This window comes from Eptatretus burgeri, chromosome 13, assembly GCF_056783735.1.
Source record: "Eptatretus burgeri isolate ZD-2024b chromosome 13, Ebu_testis_v1, whole genome shotgun sequence".
NCBI lineage: Eukaryota > Metazoa > Chordata > Myxini > Myxiniformes > Myxinidae > Eptatretus > Eptatretus burgeri.
In genome coordinates, this window is record NC_140973.1 from 64,739,547 (window position 1) to 64,761,008 (window position 21,462).

At 44.6% G+C, this 21,462-nt stretch overlaps 1 long non-coding RNA gene across 1 annotated transcript in view; it reads left to right on the top strand.

The window, feature by feature from the left end:
- Positions 1 to 21,462, top strand: part of LOC147014662 (uncharacterized) — a 129,612-nt gene that overhangs the window by 776 nt on the left and 107,374 nt on the right. Inside the window, exon 2 of the long non-coding RNA XR_015050855.1 lies at positions 5,251 to 5,388. This is a non-coding gene — a long non-coding RNA (uncharacterized LOC147014662). The remainder of the gene's footprint in view (positions 1 to 5,250; positions 5,389 to 21,462) is intronic.

Below are 21,462 nucleotides of genomic sequence, written 5' to 3' on the forward strand. Positions count from 1 at the left end.
CTGGTACCAAAGGAATTAAGTCTCCGTCTCAGATCCTTGGTCAGAGTCCAAGTCTCGCACCCATAGAGCAAGACTGGAAGTACCAAGGACCTGAAGACTCGGACTTTCGTCCTCCCGCACAGGTACCGGCAGCGCCACACCCCTTGATCCAGTGAATCCATGACTCCCCAGGCCCGACCCAGACGTCTATTGACCTCTGACTCGCAGCCAGCAGAGACATGAATATCACTGCCAAGGTAAGTGAATCTCTCCACGACCTCAACATCCTATAAATTCTGAAAATTATGTTGAAAACATAGATTTCACTGAGATTTCACTTTTAACCTCCAACGGCAGGTTAAAAGTGCCCGGACCATCAGAACCAAGTCACTGGAAACACACGCGGCGCATGCGCGAACATTCTACATTTAGCATTCTTGCATCATTTTGAAAGTCCCGTATTGTGTGCAGAAAAGAGATGCTCACAAAAAAAAAGAAAGTGTCAGAGATTATGAAATAGATGATGCAGAGATCAAGATCAAGGGCAGCACAGGTAGCAAATGATATACAGAGCGATGATGATAAAAATTGACAATGTTGATTTTGAAGCAAAATAAGTTTACTACCACTACAACGACAACTGTCGAAGGTCGTGTCAGGTATGGGAGCATGCGCCGGAGCAGCACGTCGCTGCGTCCACTTTCCGCTGGTACTCCAGGGGCTTTCATCTGGCCAGACCCCTGGCAGATGCCTTGCTCTCCTTGAGATGCCGATCAACCTGCTGCAACCACGAGGCTCTGGTCGGCCCGTTTGCCTTCTCCACTCACGAGGTTCCCTCGCTGAGAGAATCTGGCGAGCAGGATCAGCATCAGGTAATCAAACCACATGTCCATACAACTGCAGCTAACGCTCACGGACTATACGGGTAACTGTCAAACTGTCGAAGGCAATACATAAACAAGGTAGAGAGTATTATCGTGAAGAAATCTGACAAATCTGACTATGGAGAACTAAGAGAAGTTCACGAAGCAGCATTTCAAGTCCTAACTGCATACATTAGACATTCTGCAATTGGTGGTGAGCATCACTTCGTTCTCGGTACATGGTTACACTGGAAGAGAACCACGGATGATTCCACATATGAAGCTTTCACACTGAGAATATTTTTGAGGCACTTCCAGGGGGACGTCAGCATGAACAGACCAAGCAAAAAGCAGGGCATATAATAGCAGCACAAAAGTGACCTGGACTTAATTCCACCTCACAGGTCAGTTCGTGCTGAAAAGATCATGCACCAACGATGAGGCTTGGATTTGGAAAAATGTCCATTATTGTGCTCCATCTATCCATGTACAAACGACAGGGAATGGCTGGAAGCTTCACGAGGGTCGTTACCAGATTTCCTGGTTTGAAGGGGACTCGATCCCGCATGACATTTATCAACACATGGATGACAATCTCATGTATATTGATGGAGAAGAAGAAGAGGAACTGACAAAAGGCTCTTCATCTGACGATTCAGAGTGGGACTGATTAATGGAATATTGTGTCATTGAACCATCGAGAGGAAATTTATCTGAACTGATGGTACTGGTTAAATGAGAAATATGGACAATGATAATAATAAGTACATGGAAGTAATAATCATTTTAAATACCTCCCGTTATCATAACTAGTGTGTTTGAAAACATTTAAAATATGAATATTACTTATTAGATCGTGTTGGGGGAATGCCTTCTCAGTGTGAATGCCTAAAATGCATAAATCCTAATAGTTACAGTGCCTTCAGAAAGTATTCACACCCCCTTGACTTTTTCACATTTTGTTGTGTTACAGCCTAAATTTAAAAGAGGTTAAATTAAAAAAAATGTTGGCGCTGATCTGCACATTATGATCTACAAAGCATCATGCTATGGGGATGCTTTTCAGCGGAAGGGACTGAGAGAGTTGTAAGGATAGAGGGAACAATGAATGTAGCCAAATACAGGCAAATCCTTGAGAACCTGCTTCAGAGTGCAAAACACCTCGGACAGCGGCAAAGATTTATGTTCCAACAGGACAATGACCCCAAACATAGAGCCAAAGCAACACTGGAACGGCTTCAGAACAAGAACGTGAAAGTCCTTGAGTGGCTTGGCTAAAGCTCAGAGTTCAATCCCATTGAGAATCTGTGGAAAGACTTGAAGATTGCTGTTCACCGACGCTCCCCATCCAACTTGACAGAGCTTGAGTAAATCTGCAAGAAAGAATGGGACAAAATCCCCAAATCCAGATGTTCAACGCTGATACACACATACCCAAAGAAGACTCGAAGCTGCAATCGCTGCCAAAGGTGCTTCAACAAAGTATTGACTCAGGGTGTTGAATACTTATGTAAATTAGACATTTGTGTTTTCCATTTTCAATAAATTTGCAAAAATTTCCCCCCAAAAATTCCACTTTGACATTATGGGGTATTTTATGTGGATCGGTGACATTAAAAAAAAATTTTTTTAATCCATTTTCAGGCTGTGACACAACAAAACATGTTAAAACGTCAAGGAGTGTGAATACTTTCTGAAGGCACTGCATTTCCCTTAATTCATGTTTTACTGTAAGTGAGTGGTAGAATAAACTGTCATAGGAATATGCATCGACAATCGTATGGAGAGCAGGTCATCCTCCGCCACAATGTTGTTTCTGATCACCCTCCCCCTACTATTTTTCCTTCACCCCTATTGAATGTATTATCCCTTGGAATCCATCTTGTATGTATGCTTTAAAGAACTGTTCTTCATTGCGTGGCCCCTGGTGGCCTAAAGTGTGGCCCCTGATGTGCGGCTGATAATACACAAATGTGAAAACACCCCAGCATAATCCGCCATAAATGCGATCAAACTGTCACAATGGTTTCAAATGAGTGTTACCATGTGAAGCATAAAAGTAAGATAAGTACATCAGTAGATGGCAGTTTACAAACAATTATGCTTGCAGCCCAGGTAACCACAACGAAGAAGAGTACGTGCCGGCAGGGCCTAATAGCAGCCATTGTGGAGTCCTTCAGGTGGTGTGGCGGCTCTCACACTGATGCCTCATTGGCAAAATTGGCCCTCCTCTAAAAAAAAATAGTGAAGATCACTGCTTTAAAGGATCACGGTCTTGCGACACTGATTGGGCATGAGTTTAGTTGCAATTCTGGTAAACTGAGAACTTTCTAGCAGCGTCTCAACACCACCTCCACCAATCGGTACCAAGCAAACTAAGCTGGTCATGTCACTGGGAGGGGTGTCGGAAGATGTAATAAAAATGTCACCTGAGTTGCTCGTTTCAGCTCTTCGTTTCAGAGCAGTGCAGATGCCATTTCCTCAATGAATTCCTCGGATTCGTTCGTGAAGAACCTGCTGGCGTCCACGGATCTTCTGATGAAGAGACGGTCCTTGGGAATGAGTCATTCTTATGGCACGGGATGGATCACGCACTCTGCTCTGGTGTCCCCTTCACCTGCAGCAGTCTCCTACAGCGCTGTGTGGCGAATTTGGTGGAGTTAGGGCCAGCGAGCCTTGTGTCAGCCATTCTGCATTGCCATCTACCGTCAGATGCTTGAGGCCTTAATGATAGATGATTGAGGTTCCCATCTTTATGAACCCCCAGGGCGCACATTTTGGGGTTTTTTACCATTACGAAATACCACTTAAATTGTTTGTACTCTTTTTCTCTTCCCTCCCAGTTTTAGTACACATTTTAAAATTCACTGGGTCTCTGAGTTATGCAGATGGTGGTGATCGTTGACTTCGAATAGTAGGCTCGCTATCCATCCTTTTGAAGATATTCGGGTTTTGGAGAGCTTAATGCTCATTATGAAATTCACGTCCTCACCGGCTAAGAAACTGCGCTTGAGTTCCATCTTGCTTTATGACCCCGGCGAGGCGAGGTGTCGGCCACCCGGCATGCCAATTCAAGCTGCTATCGGCAAAGCAAGGCCCTTAATCCGTTTCGGAGCCACTTTGCCATTCGGCTAGCCTGACCACTATAACATTGCCAGTCAGGATTCAGATCAGAACCCTGGTCCGAATCTGGCACCACAACAATATTAAGGCTGGTCCGAATCCGGCGCCTCATGTTTCAGGTTAAAACTCATATTTTACTCTTTTTCATCCAAAAATAAACCTGTGATGTATGAAAAGTGGGAAATGTGCTGATTTGGAAGCATTTTGGCTCCCTTCGGTGTGTAGCAGTTTTAACCCAAAACATGAGGCGAACAGGGACTTTGACCCTATTAGTGGGGCAACTTAGCTAAATATAGCATAACAATTGTACATTTTGTGAGGAAAGCACCAAATTTGGCACACTAGTAGCCTATCATATTATGAACAGATTTGGATATTGGGCCATCTCAAAATTTTTGATGGTAGTGGAAAATGACTGCCACAGCCATCAGCGGCTGAATTTGAGATGGCTCAATATCCAAATCTGTTCATAATATGTTAGGCTACTAGTGTGCCAAATTTGGTGCTTTCCTCACAAAATGTACAATTGTTATGCTAAGTTGCCCCACTATATGTTGTGGGTCTGGCTGGGATGGTGCTCATACCAAATCACTTTTTGTAAACTCCATTTATAACTCTATCAGGAAATACCATCAAACCTAATGGCTTCAGACACAAGATTAAAAGGCTGACATATCGGTCAGATCTTTAAGGTCCACCAACCGATGCCAGCAGACTGCACACCCAGCTTAACGTCCATCCAAGGGATTGCGTGCTTTGTGAGTGAACATCCTCCTTCTGAAGCACTGATCCTACAGTTTATAATTGGGTCGATATAGGGGAATTCAATCCAGATTTTCTTATGACAGGTGAGAGGGAACACAATTTTCTGGATGAGTTTGATTCCTGCACAGTGTTAAAACGACCTCCTTAGATAAGTAATTATTTATCCCTCTACGAATCCAACCGAAAACCCTGTTAGCGTTACCTACAGCTGGCCAGCACAATCCAGTTCGACATCCGACCAGCCATTCCATAAAACAAGGGGACAAATGTTATACCTAAAGGGAGAGAAATTAACCCACGTGAGTACTTTTTGTTGGATTTATACATGACGTCAGAAATATTACAAACAACACCCACATAGTCAGTGAATGTCCTGGAATATACTTCATGCAGGTTCAGACACTTTAATATGATGATGCTGAAGTTCAAATTACAAGTCACCTGTCGCTCGTTGATAAGAAGATAAATTACATGTCTTAGATGATAACTCACATTCTAAACACCGGTTACACCCACACAGTGACTCCTGGTCATCCGAAGACCCAAGTGAAGGATGTCATCGAGAAGCATGCACATTGAACCAGGCAGCTCTTCCCTCTCCAACAAGATTCCTGGTATGGATGCTCCGCCACCTCCTCGTGCCCTTCGCAGTCTCCAGGTAAACTCCCATATTCTGAACACGAACTCACGGACAATCCATTCAAAGCTCCTTTACCTCTTTTTTGTTAAGTTATATTTTTATACTTTTCCCTCCATAAGTCCTCCAAGCTTCCTGGAAGACATTTCTTAATTATTGTTTTTTGACATTGTGGGTATTAACCACAAGTAAAGTGTTGTTATATATATATATATATATATATATATATATATATATATATATATATATATATATATATATATATATATATATATATATATATATATATATATATATATATATATACAGTCAAAGCTCGTTACTATGCCACCCGTCGGGACCGAGCAAAAGTGGCATAGTAGCGAAAGTGGCATAGTAACGAGATTTTGTAAAAACGGCCTTATTTTCTCAAGTTACCCATCTGCAGTTAATCTTTAGACAAAATTTATTCCAGCAAGTAAAAGGCACGACTGTTGTATAAGCTAAGCGAACGGAGAACATACCCACACTAACAGAGTTCACACACTAACATATGGCATGGCGAGAAATTCACGACACACAAAGCTTTCAAGAATCGTCGGCTGGCGCATCTTCTTTCGGCGGATCTCGTGCATCTCGTTGTCTAGCCGATCGCACGCTTGCATCACACCGGGCTTCCCGCTTCTCTGCTGCATGAACTTCCGGACGGTGCTACAAGCGCGCTGGGCTTCCTCGAACGGAACGATTTCCTCCTCGACAGTTACCTCATCATCTTCGCTTTCCACCGGCTCCTCACTGCACAGAATCTCCTCCGCAATCTCCTCCAGCGTGAAATACCCGCCAGTCGCGAGGCGCTTGTCGGCTTCGAGAAAGTCAGACAGCTCGATCTCCTCGTTCTCGTGCATCTTTTCCTCGGCAGGCAGAGCTTCCCAGATGTCGGGCAGCTCCGCATCCTGTGGCTCAGTTTGGATCTCCTCTTCGATTAACTTGGCCTTCGCGAAACAGTTCCTGATCGTCGACTTGCCGACCTGCTCCCAAGCACGCCGGGCGACGTGTAGAGCGTCGAGCAACGTGAACTTGAACTCCTTTCCCTCTTCTATGGCCTCAAGCCGGCGGCATAGCAGGAGCTTCTTGTAGTGGCGCTTGAGGTTCTCTATGATTCCCTGATCCATTGGTTGCGAATTGGCTGTCGTGTTGGGTGGGAAGAAGACCAGTTGGATGTTGTTCAGCTCGAGCTCGGGAGGGTGGTCAGAGAAGTTATCGAGACAGACCAGCACTCTGCGTCCCTGCTGGCCGAGTCGTCCGTCCCACGCACGCAACATCTCCTCGAAAAGCTCCGCCGTCATCCACGCCTTCGGGTTCGCCTTGTACTTGACCGGGATCTCTTTGTTCTTGAAGGCACGGGGTTTCTTGGAATTGCCAATCACCAGAAGAGGGAACTTCTCGCTGCCGCTCATGTTTGCCCCAACCAGAAGAGTGATCCTTTGCTTGCTTTTCTTTCCTCCAATACCGCTCTCCCCTGAAAGCCATGGTCTTGTTCGGAAGCAGCTGCCAGAAGAGTCCAGTCTCGTCCAGGTTGAAGACGTCGTCTGCGGAGAACCTGTTGTTGCCACTCAAGAAGGGATTGCCGAATCCACCGCTCCAGCTTCGCCCTGCACTGTCTTGAACGTGATGCCGTGGCGCTTCTTGAAATTGCCCAACCAACCGTCGCTCGCCATGAAGTCTGGGATGTGCATCAGCTCGGCCAGTTTCATCGCCTTCTCCTTGATCAGATCGCCGCTGACAGGCACATTCTGTCCTCTTGATTGCTTCAGCCACATGAGCACTCCCTCATCAAGCTTCCGGGTCGTGAGCCTGCGTCAACTTCATGCGCTTCGATGGAAATCCAGCTTTGATTGCAGCCTCGATTGCATCCTTCTTGCTGAGAATGCCCTTCACGGTGGTTCTCTTAACTTCGACGCCCCATTTCTTGCTAATCTCCCTGGCCAACTTGGACTGATTCGGCTCCTTCTTCGCGGCATCGATGATCTCCTTCTTCTCCTTCAGCGTAAAGTCGGTTCGCTTGCGTTTCTGAGCTGACATTATGGGCTGAATTTGAAAAAAAATGACGTCACTGTTGTACGTGTGCCTGCGTGTCTGTGTGTGTGCTCGCGCTTTTTTGTGGCTCGTTGTGCGTGTTGTGATTGGCTTGTTGTGGCTGGCATCGGGGAGAAGAATCGCGTGTTTTGAAACAGTCTGACTATGCGCGTACGTATTGAGTTATGTTGTGCGCAGCTGGACTGTAGTTCGTCGCTTCGCCTTTGGACGTGAGTATGATAATCGAGCACTGCGCAATACAGACTTTTTCACGACTCGTGCCTTTTAACAGTCACACAGTAGTGGCATGGTAGCGAGAGTAGGGGGTGGCATAGTAAATTTATTTTGTATTGAATTTTGTCGGGACCGAGCAAAAGTGGTATAATAGCGAGAGTGGCATTGAAGCGAGGTGGCATAGTAACGAGCTTTGACTGTATATATATATATATATATATATATATATATATATATATATATATATATATATATATATATATATATATATATATATATATATATATCAAGGAATATAATGGGTCTTCCAATAATTTGTTGAATATTTGGAACTAAATTGGCACCACCAACGGTTGAGCTGCCCGGCAGGCAAGGCTGAACTCTGATGAGATTCGAACTGAGTCAAGAGCACGCACAAGTGAGTGTGCATACCTTTTATCCTGCCAGGAAAAATTGGAGGGAGGCCCGGCACATCACTGTGATGGGAATAAGCAGATGATGGGACCCAACGTCGTTTTCATCATCACCCTCATGGGGAATGTATGCTGGATCTTAATGGCCATGTTGAAAACGATATTGGGTCTCACCATCTGCTGATTGCAGTCATGTGATCCCCTCCCACTTTGACGTGGGAAGGTAATTAACAGCTTGCGATGGAGAGATAAAGCAGGTACAGTCAGTCCCGTTTGCATTTACCTTGTGGACGTTAAATTATATCACCGTGTCTCTCGAAAAGAGCATGCCACTGCGTGCTGGTACCTCGACTAAATTATCCAAGTCGAGATTAAATTCATGTTAGCAATTGGATTCGTACATTGGAGATACGTAAATAGATTGATGAAGTGTTATGGTGTGTGGATATTGCACGGGCATGATGGGCCAGATGGCATCCTCCTGTGCATGAGCTTCCTTCTATCTCCGAAGAAAGTCTATGTTTGATCGCCTCGACCCTCTGGAAGATGGTCTATAAAGCCAATATGAAGGGCTATATTCTGATAATGGGATGGGTATCACATACTGTACGTTACAAGACCAAGCAATGTAATTGCTGCTAATTTACAAACTTATTGAGCTTCATTTGAAGACCACTTTGGTTGCACCACGAGCATGATGATGGGCCAAATGTCCTCCTCCTGGGTCTTAGTTGCTGCACAATATCTCGAGAGCAATATAAATAAGATCAGTATACAGACGTGAAGGTACAATTTTAAAATATGTCAATCCTTATTCACAGCAACCAGACTCCATCCCTCCATTTGGTTTGAAATTTTTATTTGCAGTCACTTCAAACCTGTTAGATATTTTCACTTCCATGGCTTGTTTTCCCCCTTTAATATCCCCAATAGATGTTTTGCCAGCAGACCATGGCTCACCAAACAGCTTCGTAGCACAGCACTTCGGTGGTAGATTTCTATGGGGATGGGGGCTCTCAAGAGGGGTACAGAGCAGTCCAAGAAAATTGCACCAGTTTTATTACTGCTATTTCAAATTGTCCAAGGGTGGCACATTGCATCGTGCAAAGTCGTAGGAAGCAAGCCAGCAACGAATTGTTCTCCCTCTCCCAGGACTATCTGACCTATTTATTATGTATGCAATTGGGAGCCAAAAACAAAACTCTGCCAAATTTGCGTACGTATTAAATGTATGACCCTCCAACCCCAAATCACATGCCCATTATTGTGTGTGCATGCTGTTTGGTTCTTGGAATGCGCTTACATAGTTGCACATTACATATAGCGCAGCACCCAAATCCTATACAATTATAGTTATGGGACACCCGAGCAGTGACCAATCATCATTCTGCGCGCGAAGCACAGAGTCGGGTTAAGCAATCGGTTCACTCTGTCTGTCTGTTTACAGACCTCAGTCTATGATCGAGGAAAAACTTAATTCAAATTGAATTTATATTTTGAACACTGCAGGACACGAACCGGAACACAAACGGAACATGAACCTAAAGTTGAGCAGTACTTTGCCTTTGAATTTGGAAAATTCTACGGAATCTCGTTCCGAGTACACATACGCATAGAGTAAGGCATTTTTTTTTTAGTTTGTCTGTTTGTCTGGCAGTCAGACAAAATTGAAAATCATTCCAAACAGGAAATTTACTATTTTTAGCGATGTCATAAAGGACACAAACAACAGGCACAAATAACTAATTTAACGTGTTAAATAAGGTGGTGTAAAAGACGGTGCATAAACGGTGGTAAACTTCCAAATCCCCCCCCCCCTCCCACCTCTACAGTTTTTAAACCTTTATTTTATTTCAACTGAATTATATACTTGAACACTGGAGAACACAAATAATTTTGTTTGCACTTCCACAAACCTCCAGTTTTGCAGCACTTGGACAAACTATTACGTACACCATTTTACGCCTTCTCGACCAATCAAATTTTCCACTTGTGCACTCAGCGTTGGGGAATATCGGGATTCAGACAAAATCGCGGCTCGTAGGAAATATAGATCCTGCTCACTAATGTAAAGCAAGAGTTTTAAAAGACCCTTCCATTGTCCATTTTCTCAAGACTGCATGAAGTATGATGTTCCATGAACTCGAATTACATGATGTTGAATTATTTCATAACTAGTGAGGAGGTACCCATGCAACGCACGGGTGGGAGACGGAAATCTGGGGGGGGGGGGGAGTTTTGAGAAATTCTATAAAAACTCCCTCTCACTTTAGGACACGTGCAGGGACCCCAAAATCTGGGTTGTATTGAGATATTGCTACGAATTTGGAAGTTTACTGCACTCAACATACAGGTCCTTCAGATCAGTTATATCGGTAAGTACGTGTTTTCAGTTTGGGTTCCTTCCCCTTTGTTTAATGGGTGAATAATTTTAATTACGCGCTGTGATTTTATTTTAATAATTTTAATAATTTAATAATTTAATTATGTTATGATTAATTATTTAATTATGTTTAATTTAATTTAATAATGCGCTGTAATTTTAATAATTTAATAATGCGCTGTGAATTACTTTATAGTTAGACCTTTTGTTACATCAATTACGACAACAACGACATCCTCCTTCGTTTCTCGTTCCACCATCATCCATCAGCACCATTAAAGCATGAGTAACATTTGCTCTATGGCTAGGATACGGCGGCCGCAGAGTTTCTGAGGTGGCCTCAGGGTGGCCCTACGCCGTATGGCTATCTTGTACAGGCCGTAGGGGTCTCCGTGGAATTAAAACGCGGAGTTATAACTTTTTTCATTTCTAGGTTGGCCGAAGTAATTCGACAAGCCGTAGCCATGACGTAGATGTGTTCCACGTCGACCGTACGTAGGGCGTACGGTGGGCTTGCGTTATCCGTGTGGCTGCCGTCGGCTCTTATCAATGAAAAATGAATTTTGCCAACCCCCCCAAAAAAAATTACATTCGCCTTAGGGCCCCCCTGCAGTCGCCTTGCGGGCACCTTGAGGCTACCTTGCATCTGCCTTGAAATTCTATGGCTGCCGCAGGGATGCCCTAAGGTCACCGTGCAACATCAAGTCAAAGACTGTACGGCACCCCCACGTTTTCGGTCTCCAGAATTTCTAAATACCCCGTGCGGCTACCCGAAAAAAAAAAAACATATGTGACTGCTACATTGTGTGACCGTGGAAATAGTGCGGCCGCCCTATAATTGCTAGTGGCCGTAGATTTTTTAGACCCTACGGCCGCCGAGCCAAATGTGACTGAAGCATAAACACGTACGTATCAGCACGTACGTGGGAGGGGTTTCCTCGGCCACCAGAGCTCCGACTCCGCCCCAGAGAGATGGAATGTTCCCCGCGACCAATGAGAGGCGAGACGTCTCAGACATCGACTTTCTCACGAACCCTCAACCAATGGGAGGCGTGAGACGGATCAAACACCGACGTTCCCACGAACCCCGGACCAATGAGAGGTGTGATGTCTCAAACGGCAAACTTTCCAACTGCCTCTCGACCAATGGGAGGCGTGAGACGTCTCAGACACCGACGTCCCCACAAACCCCGGACCAATGGGAGGCGTGAGACGTCTCAAACACCGACGTCCCCACAAACCCCGGACCAATGGGAGGCGTGAGACGTCTCAAACACCGACGTCCCCACAAACCCCGGACCAATGGGAGGCGTGAGACGGATCAAACACCGACGTTCCCACGAACCCCGGACCAATGAGAGGTGTGATGTCTCAAACGGCAAACTTTCCAACTGCCTCTCGACCAATGGGAGGCGTGAGAGTCTCAGACACCAACGTTCCCACGAACCCCAGACCAATGGGAGGCGTGAGATGTCTCAAACACCGACGTCCCCACAAACCCCGGACCAATGGGAGGCGTGAGACGTCTCAAACACCGACGTCCCCACAAACCCCGGACCAATGAGAGGCGTGATGTCTCAAACGGCAAACTTTCCAACTGCCTCTCGACCAATGGGAGGCGTGAGAGTCTCAGACACCAACGTTCCCACGAACCCCAGACCAATGGGAGGCGTGAGACGTCTCAAACACCGACGTCCCCACAAACCCCGGACCAATGGGAGGCGTGAGACGTCTCAAACACCGACGTCCCCACAAACCCCGGACCAATGGGAGGCGTGAGACGGATCAAACACCGACGTTCCCACGAACCCCGGACCAATGAGAGGTGTGATGTCTCAAACGGCAAACTTTCCAACTGCCTCTCGACCAATGGGAGGCGTGAGAGTCTCAGACACCGACGTTCCCACGAACCCCGGACCAATGAGAGGCGTGAGATGTCTCAGACGGCGATCTTTCCCACGACACCCCATCTTGCAGGAGAAATGCCATGTAAGAAATGCCAGGGCATTGGAAAGGGTGTCAGCGTCAGGGTTGGGCGATCGGGTTCGAGGTGCCGGAGATCGACTTGTCTGGTCGGCTTGGCAGTGATCGGGTTCAAGGTGCCAGAGATCGACTCGTCTGGTCTGGTCGGTTTGGCAGTGATCGGCTTCCAGGTGCCGGAGATCGGCTCGTCTGGTCTGGTCGGCTTGGCAGTGATCGGGTTCGAGGTGCCAGAGATCGACTCGTCTGGTCTGGTCCGCTTGGCAGTGATCGGGTTCGAGTTGCCAGAGATCGACTCGTCTGGTCTGGTCCGCTTGGCAGTGATCGGGTTCGAGGTGCCAGCGATCGACTCGTCTCGTCTGGTCGGCTTGGCAGTGATCGGGTTCGAGATGCCGGAGATCGACTCGTCTGGTCGGATTGGAGTGCTCGGGTCGTCTCTCGACTCGTCCACCTGGCATCGGACGCTTTTCCTCCGTCCCTGGTGCTTGGAGCGGCGTCGTGTTGCGGGTTCGAGTCCCGTCGAGCCGGATCGTCGAAGACCACACGAGGTGGACAAGTCCAAGCGCAGGCTCTGGTCTCCAGCTCCCTTTCCTCGAGCTGGAAGACTTCATTAAACATCATTGGGGTCCGTGTCTGTGTGTGGGCCCGTCTCTAAGTAGGAACTGTTAAGTGCCTTGTACATGATTTGCATTTCATTCCTTATAGTCGGATAACTCTGCCCTTTACGTGTTCCCCTCCCACACTATTATAAATAAATATCCATTTGTTGAATGTATCAGCTCTTTTTTTGTGTTTTCTTCATTGGTTTGGCCTGGTGCGTGTTGAGAATTAGTGAGGCCGTTTGGGCCGGTAAATTGTTCATTTGGTCCGGCGCGGCTTTGGTAACTTCCGCTCGGTTACGCCGGATCCGTGGTTGACTTGGATAGGCCGTGAATGGTCTGGATATTCCACGGCTGGTCTTGATATGCTGTGGTTGGTCTTGATATGCCGTGGTTGACGTGGATAGGCCGTGGTTGGTCTGGATATGTTGGTCTGGATAGGCCGTGGTTGGTCTGGATATGCCGTGGTTGGTCTGGATAGGCCGTGGTTGACTTGGATAGGCCGTGAATGGTCTGGATATGCCACGGCTGGTCTTGATATGCTGTGGTTGGTCTTGATATGCCGTGGTTGACGTGGATAGGCCGTGGTTGGTCTGGATATGTTGGTCTGGATAGGCCGTGGTTGGTCTGGATATGCCGTGGTTGGTCTGGATATGTTGGTCTGGATATGCCGTGGTTGGTCTGGATAGGCCGTGGTTGACTTGGATAGGCCGTGAATGGTCTGGATATGCCGTGGTTGGTCTGGATATGTTGGTCTGGATATGTTGGTCTGGATATGTTGGTCTGGATATGCCGTGGTTGGTCTGGATATGCCGTGGTTGACTTGGATAGGCCGTGAATGGTCTGGATATGCCACGGCTGGTCTTGATATGCTGCAGTAAGCCAGGTGTTGGCTTAATGGTTGGAGTGGCTGGCTTAAGATATGAGGGTCTTGAGTTCAAGCCTCTGTTCACTGTTGAATTAACACGAGGTGGGTTGACTCAGCCTGTCATCCTTCTGAGTTTGGCAAAATGAGTACCAGCTTACTGGTAATAGGGGCATTGTATCAGTGGTGCTGCTATTCCTCCAGAAAATGATGCAGCCAACCAGACACAGGTTGCATATGAATATAAAAAAATAAAGATGCTTCAGTTGGTCTTGGTATGCTACAGTTGGTCTTGGTATGCCACAGTTGGTCTTGGTATGCCACAGTTGGTCTTGGTATGCCACAGTTGGTCTTGGTATGCCACAGTTGGTTTATGCCTGGTTGGTTTACATTGGGTGTGACAAGGAAGAATTGATTAAATTTTGGTGAAGATCCGAATCCGGATCTGGATCCGAGAATTTTTGAAGTGATTCTTCACCATTGAGAGATAGGGCCAAACTAATATATGGCACTATAATCTCAAAAAGTTGTGGACAGTTTCAGATGAAACTTGGTGGACAGGTTGGGTGTGTGGCAAGGACGAACTGATTCGATTTTGGTGAAGATGCGAAACTGGATCTGGATACGAGAATTATTTAATTTTTAAAGTGATTCTTCACCATTGATAGGACCAAAAACGATACAGTACTGTATAGCATGATATTTACCCTCGCCGGAGGAGAGGGTATTGCATTTGGGCCCGTTTTTTTTTGTTACTTGGCAAAAAAAGAAGAAATTTTTTGACTAGTATGTTGATTGCCTCCATTTGTTTGTTTGTGTGCTCGTTTTTTTTATATGTCCGCTTGCCTCTAGCCCAAACCGCTCAACCGATCGTTCTGAAATTTTCATAGATTAACGTCACTGTCTACATCGGTCAATTTGAGCCAAATTTTCTAAAATCCTCAAATTTCATCCGATTGACTTGAAATTTGAACAGGATTTGCATATCAGGTCAGTGGATTCAAACACCTATTGCTTTTGAGGTTATCATAGGTCAAAAGGTCAACTTTGGACTAATTTCTAAAATTGATATCGGGCCAAAAACTAAATATATCACTATGTCTCAAAAAGTTGTGGACGAGTTGTGACAAAACAAGGTGGATGAGTTGAATAGGTGACAAGCACAAGCGGATTGGATTTTGGTTCAGATCCAGCCCATTAGTGGGATACAAAACGGGAACTGTTCCACCTGGCAGAGGTATGCGCACGCTACCAAGTGCCATTCTAGTTTTCTCTGCAACCGCTTCTCTGATTGACACACGATTTTCAACCATCGGGGGCGACTACTCATGTAGAATGGTTTAATGATAATGATGGCGTCGGAGGTCACCTGGTGTGACAGTCATGTTTGAAAAAGGAAAAATAAATTGGACCTCTGTATCTCTGAAACCGCTCCATGGAAAAATTTAAACTTGGCACATGTGGAGTACTCCCCATGGGAAACGAGTTAATTTTTTTTTGATGATGTTATACGTCGCTTCATTGTGACATCATAATTGCAGAAGTCGAGTGCTTTATCCAATGAGTGAAAATTTTCGAAGGACATCAAGGGCTAAATTGTATGGGGGGAATTTTTTGATGATGTCATCAGTCACGTGGCTCGGCACCAATATTTTTTTAAAAGATAAAAAACCTTTTAAAATCTCAGAAACGGCTGAACAGATTGAGGCAAAACTTTACCGGTATGATCGCCTACCCACGAGGAACAAAGATTTCTCCACTATGACGTCGTAGGTCACATGCTTTGGCAGGTATGATTTTTTTTTTTTTGAAAAATAAACCTTTAAAAACCCTCCTACAGAACCGCTTGACAGATTGAGGGAAAACATTATTCACATATTCCCCAAGTCTTGGTGATGCCAGGGTGTTCACAAATAATTAGTAGGTCACGTGGTCTAGCAGTCATGTTGGATTCAACGAAAATCTTTAAAAAAAATTATTTCTCTTGAACAACTTCATCAATTGATGTGAAACTTCAGAATTATATTCCAGTAACCATGGGGAATATATGTTTGAAATTTCAACCTGATCAGACACATGGTCTAGCAGCCAGAACTACCTAATGTTTTGAATCTAGGATCAGGGATTTTGAATCAAACTTTGTATAAATACGTATCCATCCATTGGAACCATACTCTTAACAGAGCATCAGTGCTGCCACAACAGTCTCCTGGGCTATTGGATACAATCCTGGACAGGTCACCATTCCAATACAGGATACTCAAAAGGCTCAATCATCCCAGCAAGCTGGTACTCATTTTGCCAACATCAGAAGAATGACAGGCTGAGTCAATCCCACCTGGTGGTAATTAAACAGCCAAACAGGATTCAAACTCAGGACCTTAGGATCGCAAGCACACCACCCTAACCATAAAGCCCACACCAGGCATATAGAAGCACGTATAATGTGGGTGGGGGTATATCTGACGACGTCGAAGAGTGCCCTTCTAGTTTGATATGCAGTGTTTTGTTGTGCAGATGGTTTGGCATTGCCTTCCCAACAGTCAATCAAGGCAGGAGTTATGTATTAGTCTTATGCAAAATTCACTGCTCATTAAACGAAAGTAAAATCGGTGACGCTTGTACATCTGACAGACCTTTCGCCTATCCCAGGTGGATGATGACAACCAAACTTGATTTGTTTATTCTTGAAGGCCTCATTTTGTACGTGGGAAGTTTGTCATTGACCTGGATTTTTGTTTCCAACTAAACTTGTGTTTTACCATCACGTACGCAATCGTCAAACTCTGCAGCCAATCGGCTGTCAACCAGTTCGATGTCTTCGTTGACCGGAAATTTCACATTTCTCTCGAACAACTTCATTTTATGCCTCCGGCGACTTCGTCAGTTTATGGGTTGTCCGTCCGTCCGTCTGTCCGTCCGTGCTGCCGTGATAGGTTTTCGTTATCGTGATTAATTCAGAACGGCTGAAGGATCTCGGTCAAACTTGGAACAAGTATGTATGATGATGTGAAGTTAAACTGATTAGGTTATGGGGGCAAGAGGTCAAAGGTCCCGTTCTGTAAAAATTATGTTACCGCGTTAACTTGTGAACCAGTGATTGGATGTTGACCAAACTTGGTAAAAGTTTATATTATGATGCAAAGAAGGACTTGTTCAATTTCGGCATCAAGAGGTCAAAGGTCAAAGGTCAGAGTCCGTGATAGGTTTTCTTTACCGCAATAACTTAAGAACAGCTGAAGAGATCTCAGTCAAACTTGGTATGAGTATGTATAATGATGTAAAGATAAACGGATTAGATTATGGGGTCAAAGGTCAGAAGTCCCGCTGTTCGGTAAAAATTCTGTTACCATGCAAACTTGTGAACTAGTGATGGGATTTTGACCAAACTTGGTATGAGTATCTATTATGATGCAAAGATGAACTGATTAGATTGTGGCATCAAGAGGTCTAAGGGTCCAGAGGTCATGTCAGGTAGAAATGTGATGCTTGAGATTTGCCGAAGGGATTTAATTCAAACATGGGACAAGTATGTGGAAACCTCCATCAGTGCGTCCATCCATCCATGATAGATCATTTGTTCCTAAAACCTGATGGCTCGGAGGTCACATTAAAACTTTTGTTAATGCGATACCATTGGCTATGGGATTTGAACTAAACCAAGTACATGTACCATGATACATATGTACAGATTAGATCAAATCGTCTTGATGTTTTAGGTCAAAGTTGGAGAAAGCAAAGACTTGATGTGGGCAGACGCATATCGGTCGATGTCGTGAATTCAAATTCAAATTTGGGCATTTTTAACATCCTTCCTTGAAGCTCGGTGGAGGTATATATATATATATATATATATATATATATATATATATATATATATATATATATATATATATATATATATATATATATATATATATATATATATATATATATATATATATATATATATATATATATATATATATATATATATATATATATATATATATATATATATATATATATATAAATCTTCTCGTGCAGACAACTGACAACACAGTCCTTCGTAACTCGGTGCCCCCTCGCTCAATCCCATGCCTTACAATTTGATGTGAGGCAGTGCTTCGCTCTATTTTTGAATCGCATGCAATATTCATGGGGATCTTCACAAGGCCTGTCTTTGGGAGATCCAGCAGATCCAATTCTCCACAAAAACATGTCACAGATACTTAGCATCATGTGAAAGTCACAAGCCAGACAAACCGTCACCAAATGTTCACCTTTATACACTTCTTAATGTGTGAGTGATGGTGGTATAACTGTAAGATCTAGTTTACATTCAGGTTGGAATCGTTGGTTTGGATATCCAGTTCTCCTTGACTACGCAGCAATATTTAACACAGGTGATCACAGCAGGTGCAGCATTCATTCGAACACGTGTTGATAAATTGGAGAATCATTCACAAGGAGGCCTGGACGTCATCAGAGTAAGATCTCTTGTACCCCACATTGCCAATAATTCCTCTTTGAGAAAATCCACCTCGTTATCATTAAAACTCATCAAGGTGAGCAAACCAAGGCAGGTGTCGGGGCTTTGTCATTTCAGAAACAAAAAGCATTTCCATGTATAGTTCAAAGGTTTGTAAGACACCACTTTCTGCCAGGAGAGTCCTCTAATGACATCAAGACCCCTTTATTGATTCACCAACGATAATAACCTTCAGGGGTGGAGGGATAACGTGCGAGTGAAAAATGTTAACCATAGCTCTCTGAAATTAACCCGAAATTGAGCGTCACATTCACAGATGCAAAGGCAAGAAGACGTTGTGGTTTGTCGTCAATTATGGCCAAGATGTGATTTATTCTCACTAATCAGCATGGCCTGGTTATTTCACCGACCCAAAAACCCCTCCATGGCCGGATGAGGAAATACTCTGGCTCCATCAGGAGGGTTTTAATTGAACCAATGTACACATCAAACAGGAGGGGTTCGATGTGGACATCCATCACCCCTTTGATAGGTCACACCTCACGAATACTCTTAACCGCTTCAAGACACCAGCACCGGATAGTCCATTTCGTGTGAATTCCGTGTGGTTAAGATTTTGTTTCTGTTGAAATACCTGGAATGAAACGGGTATCATGGAGGCAATTGAGATTGGACTGGTAAGTTAGTCAGTATAGTCGGTCACCTAGTGCGAGATACTACTGTCCCGAGACGTCCCAATCCGATGTACCATACTCTGGTTTGCAGAGTGTTGGTTCTACCGAAACAAGGGTCAAGGGTCATGGTGGACGGTTTGCCATCCCTCTCCCAGCAGTAGTTAGGGAAGGAATTCGTAATTATCTTCGCCACCCAAGGTTTCATTCACCCCTGTCTGTCTCTTCGTCTGTGAGCTTGATATCTCAAAAAGTTATGGGCGGATTCAGACGAAATCTGGTGGATGAGTTGATTAGGTGACAAGAACAAGCCGATTCGATGTTGGTTCATGTACAGATGCCGATCCAGCCTATCAGCGGGATACAAAGCATAACCTGTTCAATCTGGCCGAGGTATGCACTCCATCAAATGGGTCTGTTTGACAGTTTGTCCATGGTGCCAGCGATATCTCATCCACTCTTCCTGAAGGACACCATGGGATATTTAACGTCCAATGCCAGTTTGGCATCCATCTAAAGGACGGCACACACACTGACGAATCACCTTGCTTGTGAAACACTGGGATGATCATTTGTAGCTCGGTCAGGATTCAAACCCAGACTGTGCAGCTTAAAGTGGAGTGTGCATACCTCAAGGCCATCCTGTCAGCCCATACTGGGATATAGAAAATCAATGATTGAATTGGAGTTTCAACCTGTTACCCTTTGACCCACAAGTCTACAGTATATGTATTTTTAATTGTCAAATTGTTGTTGTTGTTGTTGTTGTTTTTGTTTTTACAGGTGATCTCACCGTCTGTATTGGCATAAAGAAGTTAACAGATCTGTACACAATGCAATTGCACCCGTGAATGCTTCTCGTGGCCTTTTAAAATTCTACCCAGGAACATGACCTCCAGGTACTCTCAGGTGCAGTGACAGAAGAATCCATCTGAAGACCCGAGGGTCCAAGCTTTCAAGTGGTGCTCTCTCATGGCCGGCCCATCAGACTGCCAACCGATGAATCCATTCGGCATTGTAGGACCGCTTCAGCGCAAGATGGTTCAGGGGTCTAGAGGAAGGAACTCAAGATCCGAAGGTCAGGAAAGTGGGTATGGGGGTTAGTGGAGTCATTATTCATTCTCGAGAGAAGAACGCATCCTTCGGCCTTTTCTCACAGAGTGAAGAATCCAGGTTGAGACTAATCATCCTGTGCTATTGTTGATTTTCTGATTTAGGAGATTGATATCATAAATGCACACTCACCGCACACGTAAATGATCAGAGCTTATCCAATCCATCTTCCACCACTGGCTCACAACAGACCGCCGTATGTCTCGTAAGGGTGGTTGGTGGTTGTGCATCAGGAACAAGAGACCGCCGTTTTTCTGGTAAGGGTGGTTGTACATCAGGAACAACAGACCGCCGTTTGTCTCGTAACGGTGGTTGGTGGTTGTAGATCAGGAAGACGGTCATTTGAGTTAGGTCTGTTTCATATGCAAGTGGCTGATCATGATGCTGGGATTCATGCAGGTTCAAATCCTATATAAATGTGGTCACATGACCATTGTCTCCTCATGTTGTCGTCCTGCATCCCATTTGTGTGTCGAGGTACATCGCGGGTCAGTGTTAAAAATAATAAATTAAGCAGCTGGTCTTCATTCACGTCTTCATTCCGATCGTGAGTTTGGAGACGAGTTAAAGGAGACCGGCGATGAGAGATAAAACTAGGGAGTTCATAGAACACAATACCCTGCACAGTGATCTGGTGTACTTCCATTTTAATAAAGTAATGATTTGAAAGATTGTTGAAAAAAAACTTCCAGAAGTTTACTTACACAGAGACAAATGGCGGCCTTTTCTTCACCCTGCTACTGCACCCTCTAATAGGCCGCGCCCTCTCAGGCTATCTATCGATATACATCATGGTTCTTGGAAGTATGATGAAGGAATTTGTTTTCTACAGTGTTCAAGTGTATACTTCAATTTAAATAAAGGCATAACAGGTTTAAAGACACATAAACGAATACATTTCCAGGTTTTACCGCCATTTTACCCAGTACGAGTAAAAAAACACGTTTTACCTGTTTTACATCACCCGATCTAACATGTTCTCGTCGTTCTTCGTGCCTGTTGTTTGTGTCCTTTATAACGTCCTTAAAATAGTAAGTTTCCTGTTAAGGAATTATTTTTGATTTTGTTTAACTGCCTCTCAGGCAGCACAGAGGAATCGTATTATCTCGCTCCTCTCTGCGCACGTGTGGTCGGGACGAATTCAGAGCCAACCGACGGTGAAACGGCAAACTTGTCTTACTATTCAAGTTCCGATTCATGTTCAAAATATAACATTCAATTTAAATAATTTCTTCCTCGATCAGAAACTGATCAGATGGACAGATGGATGGACATGAACCAATTGCTTAACCCCGCTTTTCGCTTCGCGTG